Source organism: Lissotriton vulgaris, chromosome 6, assembly GCF_964263255.1.
Source record: "Lissotriton vulgaris chromosome 6, aLisVul1.2, whole genome shotgun sequence".
Classification (NCBI taxonomy): domain Eukaryota; kingdom Metazoa; phylum Chordata; class Amphibia; order Caudata; family Salamandridae; genus Lissotriton; species Lissotriton vulgaris.
Genome location: NC_141694.1, coordinates 314,620,620 through 314,647,758, shown reverse-complemented (window position 1 = coordinate 314,647,758; position 27,139 = coordinate 314,620,620). Strand labels below are relative to the sequence as shown.

The 27,139-nt window shown below is 47.1% G+C and overlaps 1 non-coding gene across 1 annotated transcript; it reads left to right on the top strand.

The window, feature by feature from the left end:
- Nucleotides 1-13,672: 13,672 nt before the first annotated feature.
- LOC147707184 (U2 spliceosomal RNA) lies at nucleotides 13,673-13,862 on the top strand. The gene has a single exon (XR_015297098.1). It is a non-coding gene; the product is annotated as a U2 spliceosomal RNA (small nuclear RNA).
- The last annotated feature ends 13,277 nt before the right edge of the window (nucleotides 13,863-27,139 follow it).

Here is a 27,139-nt window from a genome sequence, read left to right as displayed (position 1 = left end):
GCACAGGGGCCCAGGGGCCCAGGGGCCCGCGCGCGGCAGGGGTGCAGTTAGTTCCAGGGGAAGGGACGCTCCCGGGCCCCTGGGAGAATGGGTCTGGGTAGAGGGGTCAGGGACTGCCTTGACGGCGCAGAGACCTGGTGGCACTGGGGCCCTCCCGGGCACATACGGCTCGGGGGGGTGGGTGCAAGCCAGCAGGGACAGCTGGTAGAGGCCGAGGTGGGCCGGCGGGGCACAAGACGGCCTCCAAACGCCGGGACGAAGCAGCAGGGGGGTCCGCAGCGGCCTGCCCTCCATCGAGGGAACGGGCACCAGCGATGTTGGAGTGCGAGTTAGTGCCTGGAGTGCAAGGGAAAGGTGCGAAGAGAGTTGTGACTGAGGTGCGAGAGTTTGAATGTCCGGTTCAGGATGAGGAGATGTAGGATAATGGTGACGAAGAGGACGAGTTGGAAGAGGGTGAAGTGCGTGAGCATGAGTGTTGGGTGAAGGGCAGAGCGGCAACCAGTAGGTTTGGTGTTTTGCAGGAGACTCAAGATGGCGCCGGCCGGACCATCGGGGGGATTGTGAAGCAGGCGGAGACGCGGCGGACGGAGCGGGACGCCCCGGCAACTTTAACAGATGAGGGCGCTTGGTGGGATGCTTGGGGGGATGGGGCGAAGGGGGGCAGGAAGAAGGCCTGCAGGTCTGTGGATGTTGGGGATGGGTCTGTGAGGGAGGCCGGAACACCGGGTGAGGTGGGGCCTGTTTCTCTTGATGGTAAGAAACAGGTGGTGGAGGCAAGCGCGCAGACTGATAAGACTGATGGACAAGGGGGAAGTGAGGACAGTGTCAAGAAGTTGCAGAGGAAATTGCCGTACATGGGTTTGGCGATGCCTCTCGGGTCGCATTTGTCTGAGAAGACAAGGGCGAGGATTTGGCGGCATGAGTACGTGGATGTGTTTAAACTCCTGCACAGGGAAATTCAGTCGAAGGAGTAGGAGTGGGAGTTGACCCGGCGGCCGCGGGTCCCGGTGACGATGGATAATTGGACGTCGGCCTTTTTGATTTATGCAAGCATCTACTGCGAGAAGCATGCGGATCGGGCGATTGCGTTGTTCAAGTACATGGATGTGAGCCGGAAAGCGCAGTTGCATTTCGGGGGTTTTGCTTGGTTGAGTAACGACGAGGAGTTCCGGGCACGGATCAGTGTTAACCCGGACAAGCCATGGGGGGATGTGGACCAGGAGCTCTGGGTTCAGTGGATGTCGACGCATACGGCGGGTGGTCTTCCGGTGACCTATCGGTCTTTTCAGCCGCGTCCCGCCCAGTCTGGGGCAGTTGGCCATGGAGGTGCCGGAGGACAGGGGACACAGGTGGTGTGGTCCGAAACAATGGGACAGCAATACAAGCCGGCTCCCTCAGGGGCATGTTGGGGTTTCAACAAAGGTTTCTGCAATCGACCGGCCTGTAAGTTTAAACATGAGTGCTCAAAGTGCGGGGGACGTCGTGCGGTCTTGCAGTGTCTCACCTTGGCCACGCCCTCGGAACAGTGGAAGTTTGCCCGAGGCAGAGGTCAGGCTGGGCCGAAGGGCCCGTACTCCGGTTAAGGTAGAGGCCATGGGTCCATGGCTCTCCTGGTACCCTGAAAGAAAGGCCGCGTCGAGGTTGTACTGGGGTTTTGTGGAGGGTTTTCGGATCGGCTATCAGGGTCCACGGGCGAGACGTTGGGCGGAGAACTTGCGGTCGGCAAAGGAACTGCCGGAAGTGGTGGGGCGCAAACTGGAAAAGGAGGTTTCGGAGGGCAGGATCGCGGGTCCTTTTGCTGAATGGCCATTGCCGGATCTCATTGTCTCGCCGCTGGGGGTGGTGTCCAAGAAGGAGCCGGGCGAGTTCAGGTTGATACATCACCTGTCTTGGCCGGAAGGGGGTTCTGTGAATGACTTCATCGCGGAGGAGGACTCCAGGGTCTTGTATGAGTCGGTGGATGATGCTGTAGGTCTGGTGCGGGCTTGTGGAAGGGGGGCTGAGTTGGCCAAATGTGATATCAAATCGGCCTTTCGCCTCTTACCTATTCATTCAGCAGATTTTGCCTTGCTGGGGATGCAGGTTGATGGGTCCATTTTCGTGGACATGGTGTTGCCGATGGGTTGCGCGATTTCTTGTGCACTCTTCGAGACCTTCAGTTCCTTTTTGCAGTGGGCTTTTGTGGACCGCAGTGGGCACCGGCTGGTGTCTCACTATCTGGATGATTTTCTGTTTGTTGGAGCGGGTCGGTCAGGTGTGTGTGGCGCGGCTTTGGCCCAGTTTCAGTCGTTGGCTCAGGAATTTGGGGTGCCGCTGGCGCCGGAGAAGACGGAAGGGCCCAGTTGTTGTTTGTCGTTCCTGGGGATCGAGTTAGACTCAGTGGCCTGGCAGGCGCGCTTGACAGCGCGGAAGGTGGATGAGATACAGGAGGTGTTGAGAGAGGTCCTTGGTGCCCGGAAGATCGAGTTGCGGACGGTGCAGCATTTGCTGGGTTAGTTGAACTTTGCCTGCAGGGTGGTGAGAGGGCTGGGAGGACGTTTTGTCGGCGCCTCGGCATGGCCATGTCTGGGGCGGTTCTCCCTCACCACATGGTCAGGGTCACGCTGGGGGTGCGAGCTGACCTGCGGGTCTGGCTGGTATTCCTTGAGGACTTCAATGGTGTTTCACTGGATTTTGCTCGCGACAAGATGGTGTGGCAGATGTAGCTCTACTCTGATGCAGCGGGGGCGGCAGGTTTTGGCGTTTTCTGGAATGGTCGTTGGTGCGCGGAACAGTGGCAGGCTCACTGGTTGCGTCAGGGCAGGAGTATCGCTTTTCTGGAGTTCTTTCCCCTATTGGTGGCGTTGTTGGTGTGGGGCCTGGAATTTCGGAACAGGTCGGTGCTTTTCCACGTGGACAACATGACTGTGGTTGACCTGGTGAACAATCAGAAGGCGAAGGACCTGCGTGTGCTGCGTGTGCTGCGCTTGCTGCGAAGTTTCATGCTGCTGTGTTTGCGACTCAATGTGCTGTTTCGCGCGCAACATGTGCCTGGCACAAATAACGAAATTGCGGATGCGTAATCTCGTTCGCAGTGGCAGCGCTTCAGGAGGCTGGCGCCGGAAGCGGAGGCTTGCAAGACCAAGGTGCCGGAGGGTATCTGGGCCTGGGGGGAGCGAGAGAGGTGGGGTTGGTTGAGAGCTCGATTGCCGAGTCCACATGGAAAGCGTACAGGTTGGCTTGGTCTGAGTTTGGGGCCTTTTTGGGTTGGAGAAGAGATGCGTGGCGGATGCCTAAGGAGGAATGTGAGCGGGGGTTGGTGCGTTTTGTGCTAGACTGCATAGATAAGGGCCTGTCTCAGACGACGATTGCGGGCAAGTTGGCTGGCATTTCCTTCTACAGTATGGTTTACCTGGGTTTTGATCCGGCTAGGACGGATCTGCTGAGTCGCATGTTGAAAGGTTGTGGTCGGTTGAGGGTGGCAGGGAGAGGGGGGGGGACGCCTCGGGAGGCGATTACGTTTGATTTGTTGGTACGATTGTTGGGGGAATCGGATGAGGTGGCGTTGTTTTGTCTCTGCATGGTGTGGATGTTTTTTGGGGCGTTCAGGGTGACTGAGTTGCTGGGTGCCAGGGGACGGCCGGGTTTGCGGATGCACGATTGGATGGGTCGCGTCTGGGTATTTGGCTGGGTCATTCTAAGACCGATCAGGTTGGTCGGGGTAAGTGGGTGTGGCTGTCGGAGAGCAGTTGTGGGGTGGCGTGTCCGGTGAATGAATGGGTGGCCTTTTGTGGCCGGTTGCGAAGGTCTGAGGGTGAGGTTTTTGTGCATGTTTCTTCGAGGCGATTGATGGCTTTCCAGCTGCTGGCAGTGCTGCGCATGACTTTCAGGAGGGCTGGCAGGGATCCGGCGCGTTTTGGCACGCATTCATTTCGGATCGGGGCAGCTACTGCAGCGGCGGTGTTAGGTTGGTCGTGGGAGGAGATTCGGGGGATCGGTCGTTGGCGGTCCCTTTGCTGTGAACGCTATGTGCGCAAGTGAGGCGTGGGGCGCGGGCTAGCCTTGGTGGCTGCGGTTGTGGTGTCAATTTCGTTATTGCTGTGGTACTAATCTCTTTCTCTTCGTAGGTTGTGTCCGGCGGCCAGGAGCCAAGACGGTTACCTGGATTGTGGGACATTCTTTCGTCCATTGGGCCTCAAAATATGCAGATAGGCAGGTGTACGGTCGTAGCCTGGGCCTAAGGAGTAGACACCATGAAGTCCAATGGTGGGGCAAGAGTGGAATGCGCTGGGGAGAATTACTACCATGGCTTACGAAGAAAATCGCCCAGCTGGGCTGCCAGGACTTGCTTGTGATACATTTGGGGGAAAATGACTTGGTGAGGCAATCGGGGGTGTCCTTGTTACATCTGATGCAACGGGATTTGGAAGTGATGAAGCGCAATCTGGCTGGCGCCTGTATTAATGGACAGAGTTCATACCACAACGGATATAGAGGGGGGCCCTTAAGCCTGCGGCCATCGAACGGGCCCGCAAGAAGTTGAACAGGGCGATGAGACTCTTTTGTGCGGATCATGGACTGAAAGTGCTTGCTCATGGCGGGCTCAGGCTGGAGGAGCCGCTTCTCTTTCGAGACAATGGCGTGCACCTTTCGCACATGGGAAACGCATATTACCTTATGGAGCTGCGGGATCTGCTCAGTTTTCTTTGGAATGAGAGGATCTGGTGTAGGCATGAATGAGCGCGAAAGGTGCACGTGGGGTGGGACAGGTAACCGCCCTCTGGGGGTTCCCTGGGTGGCGTCCATGACGGGCAGAATCACCCTTCCGGGGAGGGAGTTACAGGTACAGGATGGGGGTGAGGTAGATGGGAGTGTGATGGATGGAGATGCAGGAAGTTTGGAAGTGAAAGGGAATAGGAATGGTATACGTGGAGAGGTCGTGGTGTGAATTGGGAGTGCCCGGTGGAATACGTGTGTGAATGATGGTTGAAAGGCAGGATGTTTGGGGGATTGTTAACTGTTAAAGAGGTTATTGTTTGATTATGGTCTGTCATGCCTGTCCTAATAAATGGCCTTTTACGCAAACTGATGCGTGGAGTGGTTATTGCACGCGCTGGCACCCTCCTCACGGAGGGAAAGGGAGGGGGAGCAGGGGAATCCCACACCGGAAGGCGGTGAAATCGGCAATATTTAACAAAAAGGGGTGGTGATGGACAGAGTTTCTGAATTAAGCAGAATACTCTCACCCAGTCAAGACATCAGGGCTAGATCCAAAACCATTTTTTAGCTCACTGCACCATCCCAGCTCAGAACCTGGCTATATGCAAATTAGTCTGTTCCTGTCCCAGTGCATGATGGGAACAGGACAAACCAAACTACCAAGCCAATTCTTACACTGGGAAGGAAACAAGGTTCTGGGGACCGGTTTCTGGCATTTCAGCCGTCGTCGGCCCGGCTTGCTTGAATCCTGATGGTGCAATGAGCAAGGGACTCACATCTGAGTATACCCTTCCACGTTTAGGGTGGACAAAATATTTAACAACAAGGGGTGGTGATAGCTTGGTAGTTTAGTCTGCCCTGTTCCCATGATGCACTGAGCCAGGGACAGACTGATTTGCATATAGCCAGGTTCTGAGCTGGGATGGTGCAGTGAGATAAATAACGGTGATGGATCAAGCCCTGATCTTTGGACTGGGTAAGAGTGGTCTGCTTAATTCAGACACTCTGTTCATCACCACCCCCTTTTCTGAATCGTTTTTGGCCACTATAGGTGTGGCAGGGTATACTCAGACATGAGTCCCTTTCTCACTGCACCATCAGGATTCAAGCAAGCCGGGCCGAAGACGGCTGAAATGCCAGAAACCGGCCCCCGGTAGCTTGTCTCCTTTCTGGTGAAGAATTGGCTTGGTAGTTTAGTCTGCCCTGTTCCCATGATGCACTGGGCCAGGGACAGACTGATTTGCATATAGCCAGGTCCTGAGCTGGGATGGTGCAGTGAGATAAATAACGGTGATGGATCAAGCCCTGATCTTTGGACTGAGTAAGAGTGGTCTGCTTAATTCAGACACTCTGTTCATCACCACCCCCTTTTCTGAATCGTTTTTGGCCACTATAGGTGTGGCAGGGTATACTCAGACATGAGTCCCTTTCTCACTGCACCATCAGGATTCAAGCAAGCCGGGCTGAAGACGGCTGAAATGCCAGAAACCAGTCCCCGGTAGCTTGTCTCCTTTCTGGTGAAGAATTGGCTTGGTAGTTTAGTCTGCCCTGTTCCCATGATGCACTGGGCCAGGGACAGACTGATTTGCATATAGCCAGGTTCTGAGCTGGGATGGTGCAGTGAGATAAATAACGGTGATGGATCAAGCCCTGATCTTTGGACTGAGTAAGAGTGGTCTGCTTAATTCAGACACTCTGTTCATCACCACCCCCTTTTCTGAATCGTTTGTCCTAATAAATGGCCTTTTACGCAAACTGATGCGTGGAGTGGTTATTGCGCGATGCGGCCCCCGGGGAAAGCAGGTCGACAGACCAGTCTTTTCCCCGGAGTGTTCGCGCGAGAGGACGGCAGGCAGAGGGTTAGGTTAAGGGGTGGGGTTAAAGGGTGGGGGTTGGGAGACTACTTAAGGGGGACAGAAGGGGGAGGACTTCCTCTTCCTGTCCCCAGTGCCTCAGGGAATAGGTTTAGTTTTGTCCACCCGCCCACCCTACAAATGGTTAGGTACAAGGGTGCGGAAGTTTTTTGTGGACGAGTTTCAGAGTGTCAGTTTAGGACAGGTTGACACAGGGAGTTTGCATGTCAGGGAGACGTTGGACGTCCATAACGGGCAGAATTACCCTTCCGGGGAGGGGGTTACAGGTACAGGATGGGGGTGTGGTAGATGGGAGTGCGATGGATGGAGATGCGGGTAGAGTTTGGAAGTGAAAGGGAATGGGACTGGTATACGTGGAGAGGTCGTGGTGTGAATTGGGAGTGCCCGGTGGAATACGTGTGTGAATGATAGTTGAAAGGCAGGATGTTTGGGGGATTGTTAACTGTTAAAGAGGTTATTGTTTGATTATGGTCTGTCATGCCGGTCCTAATAAATGGCCTTTTACGCAAACTGATGCGTGGAGTGGTTATTGCGCGCGCTGGCACCCTCCTCACGAAGGGAAAGGGATGGGGAGCAGGGGAATCCCACACCGGAAGGCGGTGAAATCAGCACATCACCTCCCTGCTGCTTGCCATTGGTAGGGTAGGGGTCACGAACGGAGGTAAGACTGTGCCCTCCCACCTCCCCAGAACCTATTTTCTTCCACCCCATGGCACATAGAAAACTGACGTTTGCGGTCAGAACACTGCTGTGAGACTTCTGACGCTTCTTTCTCGGCTTATTTTGCATAATTTCGGCCCCTTGACCAATCACAGAGCGGAGGCGGTAGCCAGCCCACGCAAGGCCTCCGATCTGTCACTTTCATTTTCTCACGCTGCCAAGCATTTCCTTTAACTGTCTGCTCTGCAATTAACTCTTTCCAGGGATCCAAGGGGGGTCGTGCTGAGAAGCCACGATCCGTCACTTTCATTTTCTCAAGCTGCCGAGCATTTCTCTTAACTGTCTGCTCTGCAATTAACTCCTTCCAGGGCCCCGAGGGGGCTCGTGCTGAGAAGCCACGATGGCATCTTTTTCCCGAATGGCTGGGAATGCCAGAGGCTTCGATTTTGTACAGAATACCATTAGGATCGAAGTAGATGAAGCCTGTAGGAAAGAAAAAAATGTGTTATATTTAGTAGAAGATGTGCTGAAAAGAGAGTGTGATGTAGCTGAGAGATCAATTGAATGTATACAGCATTTCTCAAATAGGGGAATCTTTGATGTTACCTTTTCTAGTGACTCGGTTTGTCAGATGGTTTTAAGAACTGCTTCAGAGCATGGGGATACCAAAGTGCTCCATGGTCTCTCCTTCACTCCCATGTTCTCCCCAAAAGAGGTTATCCTATTGTGCATATGTACAACCCCCATACTGACCCACGCCTTATTGAGGTTTTTTGTCTAGGTACTGTTCCACTATTAGAGGGGGCCAGAAAATCAAAAATATTTGTGGTATATGGAATGGTAAGCGGAAATACACTGTTGTATTCAAAGATGACCCGAGTGGCATACGGGGGTTGGCACACCCACCGCAGACCTTCACACTTGGGGCGAACAAAGGTTTTCTTGTTTATTCTGGGCAGCCCACATTTTGTCGCATCTGCCATAACTTCGGGCATTCTAAGGAGCAATGCTCTGGTCAAATGTGTCGCAATTGTGGAGACACAAACCAAGGGGCGCAAGATTGCCCGGCGCCAAAGAAATGCAATCTGTGTGGTAGTGAGGAGCATTTATTCAGAATGTGCCCTAAAGGCAAGTTTTCATATGCTTCAGCTGCTGGCGCATCGAAGCAAAATCTCTCTTCCATGGGTCCTAGCACTGGGGCTGGCAGGGAGGCCGGGGTGCCCACAGATGTACAACCACAGCCCACGATCTCCGATACTGATATTCTAGGTGTGTTTGATGGCATCGAAATCAGGCGCTGTACCCCAAGTGATGATCAGCAAGAGGAAGATGATCATGTAAGTAAGGTGGCCCCCGATCCAGAGGATGCAGGTTTTGGGGGGGACTGCTCAGCAAGCGCAGAAGAACTAGTGGAGCAAGCAGAAGCAGAGATTCTCAAGCGACAGCACTACTGCGCAAAGCGCAGCGAGCAGTGAAGGCTAAGCATACAAGCTCTCCCCTTGCCAACCCAGAGGGTCAAGCAAACACTCAGGTCTGGGGTTGAGGGTACGGTACCAGAAACTGCGATGTCCGGGGAGGCAAAGGGTGGTTCCACAGACAATACACCCTCTCAGGTAGAACAGGCAGTGAGGGACCTCAGACATGCTGCAGAGAAAACGGCCGCTTGTTTGGGAGAGGCGGCTGCTGCAAAAGAGAAAGGGAAAAGTATGGATCACAGCGGGTGGAAGGAATACACAAGCAACAAAAGGAAAAAAAGGGAACTTAAACAACTCTCAGATCCAACACCCACGGTAAAGCTGCAGCGCCGCACCCTTTCCCTTGATCGCACCACCAGGGGAAAAAGGTTTGCGTTCTCACCTCCCTCTCGGACACAGAGGAGGGTTTACACGATGTTGGTAACGCTGTTGAGATTGATGATTGCCAAGTTATAGATCTTGAGAACACACCAGACTTAGCAGCCCTCTTAACTCAGGAGAATGCTCAGTCCCTGGTGGAGAGTCAGGACGACCAGTTTGAGTGCTCTGAAAAGGAAGGGGTACTTTAATGAAGTTTTGCACTATGGCAGTACACCAAGCTCTGATTTTTCTAATGGCAGTCACCATTGCCACATGCAATGTAAGAGGTATGAACACTGACCTGACAAGGTCTGTAGTGCTAGACTATTGTAAATCTGTAAAGGTTGATATCCTTTGTTTTCAGGAATGTCACCTCCCTAGGCAGACCAACTTTTCCCCCCTACAGCAACTTTTGACTGCCGGCCCCTCCTTTTGGTCTGGCGGAGCAAACAAGAATGATGGGGTAGTGATTCTACTCAAAAACAAACATTGGCAAGTGTTGGAGGAGAGAGTTTTGGATCCAGGTAGAGCTATCCTTCTCTCTCTTCTGATGGATGGCGCCCCACTCAAAGTATGCAGTGTATACGCCCCTGCGAAAAAGAAAGATAGAGAATGTTTGTTTCATTTGCTTAAACTTTTCCTTACAGGTGCAGTCCCAATTCTCCTCGCAGGTGATTTCAACTGTATCCTGCATAGTAAGGATCGGCAGGGGTCGCAGTCTGAATATACTCTAGATGCTACGTCTAAACTCCTGGCGCAGTTGGTTTTTGATCTGAACATGTACGACACTTACAGAAAACATTTCCCACCAGGTACTGGTTTTACGTGGGAAGCAGAGCATGGGCGCATGCGCTCGCGTTTAGGTTACATCTTTGCGTCCAAATCACTGATTTCTGATAAGAGTGAACTTGAGCCAATCCCATTCTCAGATCATCAGCTTCTGGGCACCTCACTTACTACCCACAAAGGTGTCTGGGTGCATGGAAGCTAAATAGCACTCTCCTTAAAAACAAAGCCATTTGTCAAAAATATTGCAATTGTTACAAACAATGGGCCGCAAAAAAGCCGAGTTTTCCTTCCGTATACAAATGGTTGAAACATAAATCAAAATATTTCTTCCAGGTACAGGGTCGCCTTCTACGCAAAGAGGTGTGGAAAGAGTTCCGTACATTGCAAAATCATTTCGCCCTCGTGCAGAAGTTGGGGGCAGCAGGTAAAGATGTTCGTGAAGATATCCGGCTTCTTAAGAAAGAGATGAATGTGTGGTTAGAAACAAAGAGTAAAGCAATTATGTTCCAATCCAGGGTGAGACATTTTGCAGAAGATGAGAAATGTACTACTTTTTTCTTTAGGAAAGCCAATGCTGCACATAAGCTCTTAACTATTTTACAGGATGCAACTGGCTCTCGCCAACAAGGGGTACCGGCTTGTCAGCAAATAGCACATGATTTCTACAAGGTTCTGTATGCTGCCCCAACTAATCCACCTCCACTGCCTAATATCACCACCTACTGTGAGGCAGCATCAGTGGGCCTTAACAGGGAGCAGACAGAATCCTTGGGGGTACCGTTCACAGGAGAAGAATTTCTATCCGCACTACCATCATCTCCCACGGGCTCCAGTCCAGGGCCAGATGGCCTGCCATGGGAATTTTGGAAGACCTTTTGGGATCTTATCTGTGTGGATTTTATGTCCATGGTAACATCTGCCTTTGCACAGAATGATTTCACTGACGTTTTCTCCGCAGGTATTATTACATTATTGTACAAGAAAGGTGATGAGACGTCTCTGCAAAATTGGAGACCCATTTTCTTGCTGAACACTGACTACAAACTGGTGTCTAAGGTACTAGCACGCCGTTTTCGCACTGTTTTGGGCACAAGCATCCGCCCTGACCAAACTTGTGCTGTAAAGGGGCGCTCCATAGTGGACAGTTTAACCACTATTAGGGATGTTATTTACTATTATACACTAAGGGGCTTGCCTTTAGGAGTGCTAAGCTTGGATTTCCAGACAGCCTTTGATCGTGTCTCACATGCCTTTCTCTTTGCAGCCCTAGAACGACTACAAATCCCGGACAATTTTTTACAAATGATACATACCATGTATAAGCATGCCAGCAGTGTTGTGAGTATCAACAGTTTCTTCACCCAGCCCTTTCCTATTCTTTCAGGAGTGGGGCAGGGGTGCCCATTATCGCCTGCTTTATTTGTATGTGCACTTGAACCCTTTTTATGCCATTTAAGAGGAGACAAGATGATCAGGGGAGTCTTTGTGCCAGGAGGAGCAGGCTCCGTGGCAAAAGTAGTTGCGTACATGGATGATGTTACTATCCTTTGTACTGATGCCCCGGCGGTACGTAGGGCACTACTACAAGCTTCCCTGTTCCAGGGTGTCTCAGGTTTACGTTTAAACGTAGACAAATGTGTTTGTTTGAAATCAGGCCCGTGGGACATCCTGGCCAACATTCCGGACCCACTCACCACAGAACCGACGAAAATGTTGGGGGTGCTCTTCTCCACCCAAGGCACAACACCAAAGAACTGGGAGGAAGTACATGACAAAATGGTTAAAAAAATCTCCTTGTGGTCTACAAGAAAGCTAACATTGGAAGGAAAAGTGCTCGTGATTAAAGCAGTGCTCATACCCCTGATGCTTTATCGTGCTATGGTCTTCCCACCACCCTCACACACTTTACAGAAATGTACTAAACTGCTTTTTTACTTTTTATGGGGCTCCAAGATGGAAAAGCTGAGTAGAGTCAAAGTCTGCAAACATTGGAAAAATGGAGGGAAGGGGATGCCGAATGTTTATACCTTCCTGTTTTCCAAGTTATTTTGCCACACTCTTTCTAGGGTTAGAGATGTATGTCCTTCACATGCGGCTCTCTTCACCAGATACTACATGGGGGCAACATTTCGAGCCTTCTCTCTGTTTTCCCCAACAAATTTGTTACCCTTGGCACCCTCTGTACCTGTTTATTACAAGGACTTATTGACTTTTATGCGCACTTTGGACTTCAACTCCCTACCACGGACCGCATGCTCCAATGCAAAGAAATTCAAGTTGGCCTTGTTAGCGAGTGAGCAACCTACGCTTTTGGGCCCCTTTTCAGACAGACAATCTGCTACAGTGTGGGAGATGGTGGGCCATAGAGGACTTTCGCATAGCCAACGAGACCTGGCATGGATGAGCGCGCATGCATGCCTTCCGGTCAAAGACTTCCAGCACCGGCGGAGGTTGGCTCCCTCTGCACAATGCCCAAGAGACACTTGCCATCATAATGAGACAGTGTATCACCAGTTGTGGAACTGCGCCCATGCCAGAACTTTTTGGACTTTACTCACCCCCTTCTGGACGAACATTGCAAAGATCCAGCACCTATCCTTTGAAATGCTCCTGTATGGTTGGTCGTTGCCTGCTTCACACATCCTGACAGCATGGCGTATTCTGAACTGTGACAAAGAGACTCTTTGGTAGGCATGGAACATTTTGCTTTTCAACCACAAGACTCTTAACCCTGTTGCCTGCCGTAACATTTGCTTGGACAAAATGAACACTTATTTCCATATTGACAAGTCTTTTGTGGGGGCCAGGCAAGCCCGGGCCACATGGCAGATTGAACACTGGAAAGGGTGGGTCACCTGAGCCACTTCTTCTACAAACGTGCAACCTTTGGCCACCAGGTTTCAAACAGGATTGGCACTTGTATAGGCCAAAAATAAAGTTTTAGTACATTTTTTCCTTTTCAGCATCAACACGCAATGGACAGATCCTTCTTAAATACTTCATATTCTACCGCATCGCTTTTATTTTAAGGGAATTGTTGTAAATTTGGGTTTTTTTGCTCTTTAAATATGTCTTGTGAGAATAATTGAGATATTAGTCGTATATACCAGGATGTAACCTCTTCGTCTCTGTACACAACGAAAGTCTTGTAAAGCAAGTATTGTAATACTGTATATGTAACTTTACTATCTCTGTACGCAACCAAAAATTGTAAAAAAGTATTGTAATACTGTATATGTGCCTTTACTCTTAATAAAGGTTTTCAAAACAAAAATCACTTGCCTCCCCTAGAGGGAGGGCGGTCAGTGTGGATGTCTTCATTGAACTTCGTGGGTCAATGATATTCCCAGCAGGTGAAACGAGATGACGGAATCGGAACGGAATGTGAAGGTACCGGAACGAAATTATGACAGAAATGTCATAACGCATATGACAGCGATGTCATAACGTTTTTAGTAGCCTGGCATGCTGGACTGTTGGGCAGGCCCCCAAAGGGGGCTAACTGGCAGGCCGGCTAAATGGCGATTTTTTCGTAGGTCTGCAGGCAGGACTGGACGACTGGGCTGCTGTGCTGACCGGCTTGGGCCGACAACCGGGCTGATGACCTTGGATGGAACGACAGGGCACAAGGCTGACCAGCTAATGGCTGTCTGCGGATTGGTTCCCCGCTGTCAGCTGGGCTGCTTGGCTGCTGGATGGAGGTAGTAGCAGGACAGAAAAGATAAGCCATGCCTAGTACCCCCTGGGCTAGTAGGCCAGGCGAGACGGCTGGGTTGAAGGGCGAGGCCGGCAGGTGTGGCAGACCGGCCCGACCGGCTGACTGAGGGTGTGACGGGTAGGACAAAAAAAAAAATCTGTTCTTATCAGTTTAATATCTGATACGTCCTCTATCTGGGGACCATACATTAAATTGATTTTTGGAACAGGGAGATGGAATAGGAGCTTGCTCTGTCCACTCCACGCATCAACCTTCTATTGCAGTACCTCCAGGAATGGTGCACTTCCCCACCCGGGGAAAACAATGCTGTTGAAAGATAGATGAGAAAACGAAAGCTGGGCTTCACTACCAAACCCTGTAAAGTGGCGCCATTGTGTTTGCGTGTGAATAAAAGCAAACTGCTCATTGTGTCTTGCCTTAACTATGAATTTATTTTACTTACTTGCCTCTTTGCGGCCACCCGGCCTTGCGTTATTTATTTATTTATTTTTCGTGTTTTTTCAACTTTTTTTTTCTTCTTTTTTCTTCTTCTCCATCCAGACGCTGCACAGGGACAGATGTGGGAATAGACTGTTTTTGCAGCAGCAGAGTTTAATTGGATTTTGGATCCATTTCACTGGGGAACGAATGGAGGAAGGTTCCCAGCAAGTCAGTAGGATGGATGGAGGGAGGGAGGGAGGCAGGCAGGCAGGCAGAGAAGTGGACACTGCCCTTGGCTTCTCTGAGCAAGAAGAAAAATACCCGCCTCAGGCTGCAGGGGAGCAGTGTCCCGGGCAAGCGAGGGCGAGGGTCCATCCACTTCCGGTCAGGGAGCTGTCCAGGCCTGATTCCCAGCATCCCCTGGCTGCCAAGCTTTCTGGCCAGCCGGCTGGAAGCAGTGCGCAGGAAGGGGCGGGGCATGCAAATACTAGAAAGAGGACAACGTGGGTATGCTAAGTGATGCCTAATGAGGCGATAGCCGAGGAGGACTCTGGGAGCCGGGAGAAGGCCTGAGGCCAGGGCCTCCTTTCCACCCAGACATGCTGAGCTCTTGCTGGGAGTTAGAAAAAGAGGCGGGAAGGCAGCCAGCAACAGTGCGAGGGAAGACCCCGGTCCGGGTCAGCTAGGTAGATTGCTTCAGGAGGCGTTAATTCTGACTCGGCCCTTTTTATCGGTTCTCGGCTTTTGGCTAAGATCAAGTGTAGTGCTTGGTTGGTGCTGAAGGGTTGGGAGTGAATCCTGATCCCTGACGGGCTGGGCCTTCGTTCCCTGGCTTGACAGGGGCAAGGCTGATTCTCCTAGGGTGAGGTGGGCAGGGCATCGTTGGTGAGAGGTCACTAGGGCACCCCTAAGGCGGAGAGGACGGGCCTGCGACTCCTGGCTTAAGCCTCGAGCTTGTGGGAGACCTAGGTGCTTCTTTGGAGCAGGAGCCTGCAGCTGCAGAGAAGAGTTTCCAGGCACGGGGACAACTTGCAACATTGTTGCAGACTCTGCGAGGAACCAGCTGGCCCAGCCGGGCCCGGGCCTTCCCCCAGCCTCCCATTCCATCTTGGAGGAGCTGACGCATCGTTGAAGGCCAGGCGTCCCAGAGAAGGAGAGCCCCCGCTGGGGGGGCCATGCCCCCCCCCCCACACTGCTACTTCTTCACTGAAAGCCGGTGTTCTATAATCCGCTGCTCCCATGATTGAGCGCCCCCCCTGTCATTTTGCGCATGCGCACAACCTTTACGCGTGCGCAGTTCCATTTTCATGACGTGTGCACTACGTAGCCATATTTGGCTGCCTCCCGCTTTTCTGCACAGTTTGTCGCAGGCCAATCAGAACTTTGTATGAAAGTCCGTCCAATCAGCGGTTCCTAATATTTTGTATCAACATTATGTATCCATTTTTCGAATGATGTGCTGTATATAATAGCGTGACGTTCCAGAAAATTTCCTTTTACCGCAGCTCCTCGGTGAGTACACTATTTGCACCTTTACATATTTACTTTACTTCTCCCAGCGTGTTTGCTTGATCGAACGTTGTGAGGTTGGCGTGATCAAAAGTTACTTGGGCTGTGGCCGATGCTGGCTTCATTGTTTTTTTAACCATATTTTTCCGATCTTGACCCGTTTAATCGGGATCTGGCATATTTTTCCGATCTTGACCCGTTTAATCGTATGCTCTCTTAAAGAGCCGTTTAACGGAGACGCGGTGGGGGAGGGGGTGCGGCTCAACCACGGTCGCGTTAATGGGTTTTGCGCATTCCATCGGCTGCCATGTGCGTGGCCCAGGGTGGCTATGTTGGATGACCCGTTTAATCGTATGCTCTCTTAAAGAGCCGTTTAACGGAGACGCGGTGGGGGAGGGGGTGCGGCTCAACCACGGTCGCGTTAATGGGTTTTGCGCATTCCATCGGCTGCCATGTGCGTGGCGGTGGGGGAGGGGGTGCCATGTGCGTGGCCCAGGGTGGCTATGTTGGATGACCCGTTTAATCGTATGCTCTCTTAAAGAGCCGTTTAACGGAGACGCGGTGGGGGAGGGGGTGCGGCTCAACCACGGTCGCGTTAATGGGTTTTGCGCATCACATCGGCTGCCATGTGCGTGGCGGTGGGGGAGGGGGTGCCATGTGCGTGGCCCAGAGCCGTTTAACGGAGACGCGGTGGGGGGGGGGGGTGCGGCTCAACCACGGTCGCGTTAATGGGTTTTGCGCATTCCATCGGCTGCCATGTGCGTGGCGGTGGGGGAGGGGGTGCCATGTGCGTGGCACAGAGCCGTTTAACGGAGACGCGGTGGGGGAGGGGGTGCGGCTCAACCACGGTCGCGTTAATGGGTTTTGCGCATTCCATCGGCTGCCATGGCTGCCATGCCATCAAGGCCTTCTTCATTTCCACGTGCTTGTTACTGGCACCCAATAATGTGTTTTTATTTCCAATGTGGTTAACATTTTGAAAATGGTGGTCAACCCGATCCCAATATTCGCCTGTGTTGGGGGGTATGCAAACATTCCCTGGGGGCTGAGCTTTCAACATTAGGCAGAGCGGGGCTCCAGGGCCACACGTGCATGTTACTGGCACCCAATAATGTGTTTTTATTTCCAATGTGGTTAACATTTTGAAAATGGTGGTCAACCCGATCCCAATATTCGCCTGTGTTGGGGGGTATGCAAACATTCCCTGGGGGCTGAGCTTTCAACATTAGGCAGAGCGGGGCTCCAGGGCCACACGTGTTTGTTACTGGCACCCAATAATGTGTTTTTATTTCCAATGTGGTTAACATTTTGAAAATGGTGGTCAACCCGATCCCAATATTCGCCTGTGTTGGGGGGTATGCAAACATTCCCTGGGGGCTGAGCTTTCAACATTAGGCAGAGCGGGGCTCCAGGGCCACACATGCTTGTTACTGGCACCCAATAATGTGTTTTTATTTCCAATGTGGTTAACATTTTGAAAATGGTGGTCAACCCGATCCCAATATTCGCCTGTGTTGGGGGGTATGCAAACATTCCCTGGGGGCTGAGCTTTCAACATTAGGCAGAGCGGGGCTCCAGGGCCACACGTGTTTGTTACTGGCACCCAATAATGTGTTTTTATTTCCAATGTGGTTAACATTTTGAAAATGGTGGTCAACCCGATCCCAATATTCGCCTGTGTTGGGGGGTATGCAAACATTCCCTGGGGGCTGAGCTTTCAACATTAGGCAGAGCGGGGCTCCAGGGCCACACATGCTTGTTACTGGCACCCAATAATGTGTTTTTATTTCCAATGTGGTTAACATTTTGAAAATGGTGGTCAACCCGATCCCAATATTCGCCTGTGTTGGGGGGTATGCAAACATTCCCTGGGGGCTGAGCTTTCAACATTAGGCAGAGCGGGGCTCCAGGGTCACACGTGCTTGTTACTGGCACCCAATAATGTGTTTTTATTTCCAATGTGGTTAACATTTTGAAAATGGTGGTCAACCCGATCCCAATATTCGCCTGTGTTGGGGGGTATGCAAACATTCCCTGGGGGCTGAGCTTTCAACATTAGGCAGAGCGGGGCTCCAGGGCCATACGTGCTTGTTACTGGCACCCAATAATGTGTTTTTATTTCCAATGTGGTTAACATTTTGAAAATGGTGGTCAACCCGATCCCAATATTCGCCTGTGTTGGGGGGTATGCAAACATTCCCTGGGGGCTGAGCTTTCAACATTAGGCAGAGCGGGGCTCCAGGGCCACACGTGTTTGTTACTGGCACCCAATAATGTGTTTTTATTTCCAATGTGGTTAACATTTTGAAAATGGTGGTCAACCCGATCCCAATATTCGCCTGTGTTGGGGGGTATGCAAACATTCCCTGGGGGCTGAGCTTTCAACATTAGGCAGAGCGGGGCTCCAGGGCCACACGTGCATGTTACTGGCACCCAATAATGTGTTTTTATTTCCAATGTGGTTAGAAAGCAATGCTCCGAGTCCTTGATCAATGTGCAATCCCTCGTGTTTCCTCTTATTTCTCATTGTTACTTTGCATTTAATGGTAATGCTTTCATTCTTGTTCCACCACATTTCTTGTATTTTAGTGTGTAGCCTACCTTCTTTTCACCATCACCTAAATGTCCATTGCAACCAACCGATTCTTGAATGTAATTTTGGTGTTATGTTTTTTCCTTTCTCTCTTAAAATTTGGTGAAACCCTTGGTGTATTAAATTTGTTGGTGAGCATGACACCATTATTGTACAAATTGTTCTTAATAGTTTTAATAATTTTTTTCCCCACTACTTTTCGTAGGTCGCACTCTCACCTCTGCGTCTGAGGGCCATTGTTTTCTTCGCTTCTGTGACACTCCACTGTGTAGTCCAACCCTGCATTCCTTTAACTTCTACTGTCTCCTGCTACTCACCTCAGCCTTCTTTAAAGTTGGTGAATATTTTTTGCCCTTCCGTTTACAAAGTTCATGAAACCTCAATGTTTGTTTAAGTGATTTTGATGCATGAGTACTTCACAAACACCGTCATTTTCCAGCGTGTGCAGATTAAATGTTCATTGTAACGAATCATCATTTTTCAAAACTTTCTCCAACTTTGCCTAGGTCGCAGTCACAGCCCTGCTTAGTCTTCAGTCCAAGTCTTGCTTCGGGTCTCTTCCACTTCAGTCTGTAGTCCATCCCTTGTTTATTTCCAGACTTGACTGTGTACTGCAACCCACTATTGCGTTTCTTATACTTGGTGAGTGTTGTTGTCACTGCCCTGTGAGCATGCAATTCCAACCCATAGTTTTAACAAGTCTTCAGAGCCTTGATTTTCAAAGTATTCTTAGGCGTTACACTGATTGTCATGACAGGTTGAATCAAGTGTGTTCATGTACTTTTTTGCCCGTCGTGTCCTGAAGTCATGATTTCTAAATGTTTTATCAAGTTTTTGGGAGCCATCATTTTCAGAGTACGTTCTTGCTTCTCCCGGAACGTCATTACGCCAGCAAAGTTACTCACTACTCCAGAAGTATGCAGTCTTTCCAATGCTAGTCTTGTCCATAGAGGTTTCCTGAAAGTGAACAATGTTCTCCCCATTAAAATTAATATATAATTAGTTATTTGAGGATTCCTTGTATGTGTCACCTAATTTTGGCCCTGCGAAGTACATAGATTCTCATTATATGTTTAATGTTTTAGAAATTCCTTTTGAGTAATTGCGGATGACCTCAATAGATGTACGTTATTTTCATCTCTAACTCATTTTAGTATATTGTGTTTTATTGCAATGTCAGGTTCCAGTTCTGAATATGCCATGTTTCCCTTCTTGATGATTGTTTCTAAGCCTTAGTATTGTTGTGATCAAGTAAATGTATGACATTTATATCTTTTGTTCCTATCTAATTTTCCCAATTTGCTTGTATTTTATTTCTATCAATACTTTAGTCTCAGTGGGAATATAAATGGATCCCTGCAAGTTCAATTACCTTGTGGCTTATTTGAGTCGTAATGAGTATCCCGTTGGCTTGACCAAAATGGATAAGAAAACATTGCGCCGAATGTCCAGAAACTACACAGTCCAAGGTATTATTTTTTACTTGCTAATCTTATTTTGCCATGTGTTGTCTGCATGTTTTGCATCGACTCTCGATGTCTTTTAGTGTTATTTTGATTTGGCTATTTAGGGGAAATTTTTCCTCTTTTTTGTTGATAGATGGACATTTGTTCTATACATTTAAAGATGGGAAGAGGAAAGTTGTTGTTGGTGTTGAAGCTGCTCGAAAAATATTTCATGAATTTCATTCGTCGACGTTTGGAGGGCATTCCGGGATTAATAAAACGCAGAGAAGCATAGGAGCCCGTTTTTTTTGGCCCGATATGACTATTCATATTAAAGACTGGGTGAGTCATAATGTCGTTTGCCTTGGTGATCGTAAACCATTCACATGGTTCTGTAGTCATTGAAATGTATCTTTTGTTACTTGTATTTGGTTACATTTTTGATTTTGTGTACAATCACCCATTCTTTTCATTAGGGTTTTGCAATTGTCTTTGCAGATTAAACATTGTGATGCTTGTCAAAAGGAACAGCCATCTCTCAAGAAGTGCCCAGAGTTACAACTAATTAAAGTATGTTTTAAATTGTCATACATTTTCTTAAAGGCCTGTCAGCCGATTCTTTCTTCTCGAAGTTCCGTATTCTATAGTTCTTGCATTGTGTTTATTTATAGGTTGGTCGTGCTTGGGAGCTAATAGGCGTGGATTTGATGGGACCCTTACCTACAACTGCTGCAGGCTACAGATATATTTTCAGTGCAACCGATTACTTTTCCAAGTGGGTAGAGGCATTTCCTTTAAAACAGAAGAATGCATCTGAGGTATCTGCGAGATTTGTGGAATTGTTTCTCCGCCATGGTTGTCCGAAAAAGATCCTCTCTGATCAAGGGCGGGAGTTTTTGAACGCAGTGAGTGAACTACCTTTTGCTGCCGTTGTTATGTTTTAATATTCTTTCTTTTTCCTCTTTTGAAAAGTATAATCAATCTTTCTTTCATCATTCATCTTTGTACGTTGTATTTCATTTCTTTTGCCGATTGTACTTTTTTTTTTTTTTAGGTGAACAATAAATTATTTGAGTTGTTAAACATCAAACGTGCTGTTAGTTCAGCCTATCATCCTCAGACAAATGGCTTAGATGAGCGTACAAATGCTAACATTAAAAGGTAAGGTGTGTTATTGTGATTAGTGCATAAGTTAATGTCATGTTTCTTTTTGGCTCATTTTCCAATGTTTTATCGATTGTTTTTCTTAAACACATATGTAAGTTAAAATCAATGTTCGTTAATAATCCGTTCTTTCGAAAAGTTACATTCTACCTCTTTTTTACCTTCTACAGCGCTTTGGCAAAGTATGTGAATGAGCATCAGACTGATTGGGATCTTTATTTAGACCATGTTTTGTTTGCTTTACGCTCGAAGCCGCATTCTACCACAAAATTTTCCCCGTTTCTACTCTACATGGGCCGTGAAGCAACATTCCCATGTGAGCTGGGTAATAAACTGGTATGAGACTTTCAATACATTACTTAAGATTAGTCTTTTTAAAATGTTATGTGCCCTATATTCTCCATGTACTTTTCTATTATTTCGTTGACATACCAATTCAGGATTAGTTAAGTCTTATTACATATTTTTCTTTAAAGACTTATCCGAGTTTTCAAGAAGTAACAAAAAAATGTTGCTATTTATGTTTCCTTTATTAGCTGCAGTTTGTAAAACCATCGCAAAGCGATTATCCCGTAATTCTTGCAGAAATGAAAAATAGAGCAGCAGAGTTGCATGAGCAGGCGAAGCAGAATATAGCGCTTGGCCAGGAAAGGCAAAAAATTCAATATAAAAAAAGACTTTGCAAGAGATATAATCCATACAGCTTCAAGGAAGGAGAGTTTGTGCTTTTGCAAAATAGTAGGCGAAACACGAGAAAAGGCGGTTCTTTGGAGACTAGATTCTCAGGACCCTACTCTGTTGCAGAAATTAAAGGGAAGCGTGTAAAGCTAATAAATGATCGAAACAAATTATTAAGTAGAACATGTAATTTGGACATGTTAAGGCCGTACAATGCTAGCGATCCAGGTAATTTCTGGTTTATTACCTTTTTATCCATGACATGTTCATGTTACCTCCGCAGACTCTTTCCTTCTTTCTATAATTGTTTTCAACTTTGTTGTTCTCCACATGAACCTTTCAAAAGCCCACTCCTCGATGTTCCTGAGCAATTGTTATTTTTGTTATTTGGCCAGGATATATTTTATGGTACTTTCTCGGTTGATCTAACTTGTTAATAAATTACATTTTTATACATGTTTTTGCAGGCAAAAGAAATACTGATACTTTGTCTTCTGTGGCACCTTCATGTGCTACACCTCTTCCACTGTCACCATCACGTCTTCCCGAATTTCAAATGTCATCGTCACCAAGTCACCTTTCATCATCTCCAGCACGGTTCGCCTTGTCTCTGGCACGGGTCGCCCCATCTCCAGCAGCCCTCGCACCAAGTGCAGGCCACATGTTACTCTCAAGAGCTCAGGTTGAAGTTTCCCCATCACGGCTTATATCCCCCCCATTTTCTGACTCTGTGCTCAAGAAAAAAGTTTCCGATGTGTGTGCCTTGTCTCCGGCACGGGTCGCCCCATCTCCAGCAGGCCTCGCACCAAGTGCAGGTCACATGTCACTCTCAACAGCTCAGGTTGAAGTTTACCCATCACGGCTTCTATCCCCTCCATTTTCTGACTCTGTGCTCAAGACAAAAGTTTCCGATGTGTGTGCCTTGTCTCCCTCACGGGTCGCCCCATCTCAAGCAGGCCTTGCACCAAGTGCAGGCCACATGTTACTCTCAACAGCTCAGGTCGAAGTTTCCCCATCACGGCTGTTTCCCCCCCCCATTTTCTGACTCTGTGCTCAAGAAAAAAGTTTCAGATGTGTGGAAGAAACCTCAGACTGGAAGGCTGGAAGCAGTAGTTTCAAATTTTAAGTTATATGATTCTTCGTTTGGCACCTTGAAAGACAAAGAATGGATATGTGATGAGGTAGGTGTACTTGCAATTCTATTTTATTGTACGTATTGTTTCGTTTTAATGCTTTTCATGTTGTTCCTAGGAGTAACGCTCAGATTCTCCCTTCTTGTAATTCTTTTCCAGGTAATCGATGCTTATCTGTCCACAATCTGTTTGATCCGACCAAAGGTATTTAACTTTTGAATGATAAGTCATAGGTCTACTTTTCATTGTTAATACCCATGAAATTTCACTTTATGATGTATATTTCATTCCCTAATACTTAGTTTGTTATATTTAGTGTTTATTGATGTCTGCCACAGTGGCTTCCTGTGTATTCAGTGGCAATTATCCTTCATCTTCTTGCCGGGTAAATATTGTTATTTTCCTCAATGTTATTATTTGATTTATCTTGGTTTTTGTGGTGGTCCAATCGTTTCTGAATTCTAATGTACTTCAAACTTTCTTAATATTGCTTCATGTTAGCTATTGCAAGTCTCCATTTTTGGGCTTGCCCTTTTGGGGGTAATCTTTGTTAAAATTTCATTCAATTGTCAACCGCATGATCTGTTATGGTTACTTGCTTTACTTTGTTTGTTGTATCTGACTTCCATCATTTTTCCTTTTTGTTTGCCATTGCATAGCTTCCTATTTTTGAAAATGAGACTATCCTCTGTCCAACCAATACCGGAATGCATTGGATACTATTGGTGAGTGTCAACTTTCATTAGTTATATACATTAATTTCACATGTAAGTTTTCTCACCCTCCATGTTTGTTACCAAAATATTATTCCTTAGCTTGCAGTTTCTGTCCACATGTTTCGATGATGCAAATGTATGTTAAAATGGAATGTATCCAATATTGATTGGCAATCTTATCCTTTCCGTTGCAGATAGTGAAACCTTTGGCCAAACGTTTATTACTATACGACTCATTGGTCGGCGATGCTGTCAAGTACCAGAAGTGTTTAACTAATTGGAGGTACCACTCTACTTTCAATCTATCTAAAATGTCTGTAATCTGTAAAACTGTGTACTTTTTAGACTGCAGATATATGGATAGTCGATGTGTACGTTGTGTTCATTTCCTTTGTGTTAGTTTCCTTTTCTGGAGGGACAAATATGAAACATAACTGTCCCTATGTTTCTTAAGGGCTTTCCTACAGGCAATCGGTTCTCAAGACAATGAGCATTGGCAGTTAGTGGTAGAAAGTAACGTCAAGCAACAGGACAGCTACAATTGTGGTGTTTTTTGCATGCTGGTAATTTCTCTATATTATTGTAATTTTCTGTTACATTCGTGGTTTGTTTACTGATGACCAGTGTAAGGTGGGTGGTTTGTGGGAGCCTACGTTTTGGCCTTAAGAACATTAACTCGAAAGGAAACTGTGATCTTTGCAGATTTTGTAAAAAATAAAATATACAACCTTGTTCTTAACAAAGATAATGTTCTCTACATTTGGTTAGTAGTGTCACTTTATATTTTTTTATGGTCTTCTTAGTTTGCTGAATTCTACGTGGCTGGTTTCCCCGTTCCACAGCAAGACATAATCAATGACTCTTTTCTATCGGAATACAGATTGTTCATAGCAATGAAGCTCATGAAGTTTTCAGGTTAGAGTGTATTTTATTGCCACATTTGTTATCCCAATTTAAGTCCTTCACTGTACATTTTTGTAGTTATTAGTGGTTCTTCCAATTTTTCATTAAAGCTCAAATCGATAGCTGCTTATATTTTCCATTGGTAAATTTATTCTCGTTTATGTTAAAAACGTAATCTGAAAATCTTTACACTTTCTCCAGTTGATGCTAAAATTGCCTTCATGTTTGTTTCTCTTTACAAATTTAGATTCCGTCCAAGATGTCTGTGGTGAATGTAATTGTACGTCTTCAAGTCTTCAATCTCAGAGTAGTGTCCTTTGCCACGATTGCTTTAGATGGATACATCTTCGGTGCATAAAAAATGACCCCTCTGTATTGCATCCTTCTCAAGGCTTCCTTTGTAGCAAATGTTTGTAAGAAAGTCTGCTATTAATGTTATTTATCAACTATTTGCAAGTCGGCTGTACATCACCATGTTCTGTAAACTCATGTTCTTTCATATTATCACGGGTAAGAAAGTGGCCTCTTTTCTCAAAGTTTTTGGCCATATGTTATCGTTTCATTTTAAAGCCATGATTGCGAAATGCAGACAATGTATAACATTGTAATTGCTATTACGAATTTAAAAAAAAGTCCGGTTGGAATCCAAAATCCAAACGTTAAAAACAGCCCTTATTGAGAGAATGAACTGTAGCCATGTATTTGTCAACTAACCTATGTCTATCACTCATATGGAGCTTGCCTTATCTGCCTGCGGGCCTGTTGATGGCAGCGTGCTGACCTGAATTCCCAGAAACCCACCATGCCCTCCCGGCAACATGTACCGACAGTTAATAATTACAATTTTAAGGTGCCGGTCTCTGTATGGTCGGCATACTAGTACAATGGAAAAGGTAGTCATTTTCTGTTTTCAATGTGTAATGCATTTCCTCAACGTTTTTAATGTCTCTCCACTTGGCTCCTCCTTAAAACACACCTGTACAAGTCCCACTACTGGGTTAATGCAAACTTTGCCCTTTTAATATTTGTTTAAAATCCACACATCGACCACACTGCTCACTAAATATAAATTCTATGCTTTGTAGTTTTGGGTTGTACTCCTCACATAGCTATAAGAAATTACAAAAGTCTAATGCACCTGTGCAAGACAATAATTTTTTTAGCTGGGTCAAATACTAAAGTATGTTGTTAACGGAAATTAAAACACATATTGTGCTTTGCCTTACTCCCTGATCAGTCACTGAACTTACATTTCAGAAACCACTCCTGGTTGGCCGTTTGTAAACCGTTCTCTGGAACATTCTACATGTTTTTGGGGCAACGACACCCCGCCAGCTAAATATCATAAAAATGTCTTTAAACCCCATCATTAATAAGATTGTTTGGTAGGCATCCTTCGATGGAAATGTTAAGCTCGAAATATTGGAATTCATTCGTTGTTTTAATTTTCTGTTAAGGCAGAACCGAAATGTGCTATAAGGTCAGATGCGTTGTACCTACAAAAATAACTTCCAAAATAGAGTATCGTCTATAAAGCCACAAAATCTGAAGGTAACGTTTGGGAAGATCTAGAAATGCGGGTCATTAAAATGTAATTGATAACATGACAATGACATTTAAGAAATCAAATCTTAGCCCCATTAACAGGTGTGAAATGCGAGCAAACGTCCATAGAGTAGACAAATGGTATCTTATTGTTGTTCAGAATTGTAGTGCATATACAAGAATCCAATTTTACTAAAATTTCTTTAAAAGCGAAATAGGGTTAATGATACCGTTGGTACCAACAAATAATGTGTGTAACTGCTAAGACATTACACATCAACAGTTTATTGGGGAGCCTTGCATGTTTGGTTTACAAACAAACTGAACATTTGTTTATAGATCTTTTTGATTTGTCCCTGTACTTTTATATTCTGTTTTCCAAAGTACGGGCCCCTACGTTGCCTGTAACTTTATCTTCTGCTTTCCCGAGTCCAGTCCCTTATAAGTTCCTGTAACACTCGATAGATAACCACATGGTATCTTTATTGGAGTGTTTTTATAGTTACAGGCCCATTTTGTACCTGTACTTTCATTGTTCTAATTTCAAACTTATTTTCTAGTTTCCAAATTACAGGCCCCTCAATCCCGATACTTTGAGTAGGCCAGTACCATTATGATCTTTGATTTCCTGGGCTTTGACCATTATGTCAGTCATACCACTTAGTGTACTGTTTCCTGCTTGTAAGCCTGATTGATTAAGGTATGATGAGATCGAACTGATAAATGTGTTTAGCCTAGTCATGTGACCGCTTATTGCTTGGTGTAGATGACTGTCTTTTTGTGTACCTTGTAGAGCACCAGCTGTTTGTTGTTATTTTTTGGTTTCCTATACTATCGAGTCCACTTTTCTAGAGTTGCTTATTTCTGGAACTTTCATTCCAATACCATCTTTATCAATTCCCTCAAAATCTGTCCAATGTCTGTTTAATTTTTAACAACCTTATCCATAACTGTGAGGGGGGTTCGACCGCTATGCTAACGAGGTGCTCTACCTCTACACTGACTGCTTCGAAAGCTGTCTCTCTTCTTGACCCTGTCGGGAGTCTATGTATTTAATGTGCTTCATCAAATTCCAGAAGTACTGTGTCTTCAGCTCGTGCCTGGGCCTTGTCTGTGGTGACACCTTTGTTGGCCGCCCATTCCTTGGTCTTTACGTGTGTATTATATCTATTCTTTTAACTCAAACTCCAGATCCTTTTCTGAACAGTGCGTCGGTTTCAATCAGGCAATGTGTCACTGTCTCCTTTGTGGATTAGTATAATGTTATCCAGAGACGTGTGACGGGGGGTTCGACCGCTATGCTAACGAGGTGTTCTATCTCTACACTGACTGATAAACATGCTGGCTGTCTTCTTGACCCTGGCGGGAGTCTATTTATTTAATGTGCTTCATCCTATTCCAGAAGTGCTGTGTCTTCAACTTGGGCCTGGGCCTTGTCAGTTTGGGACACCTTTGTTGG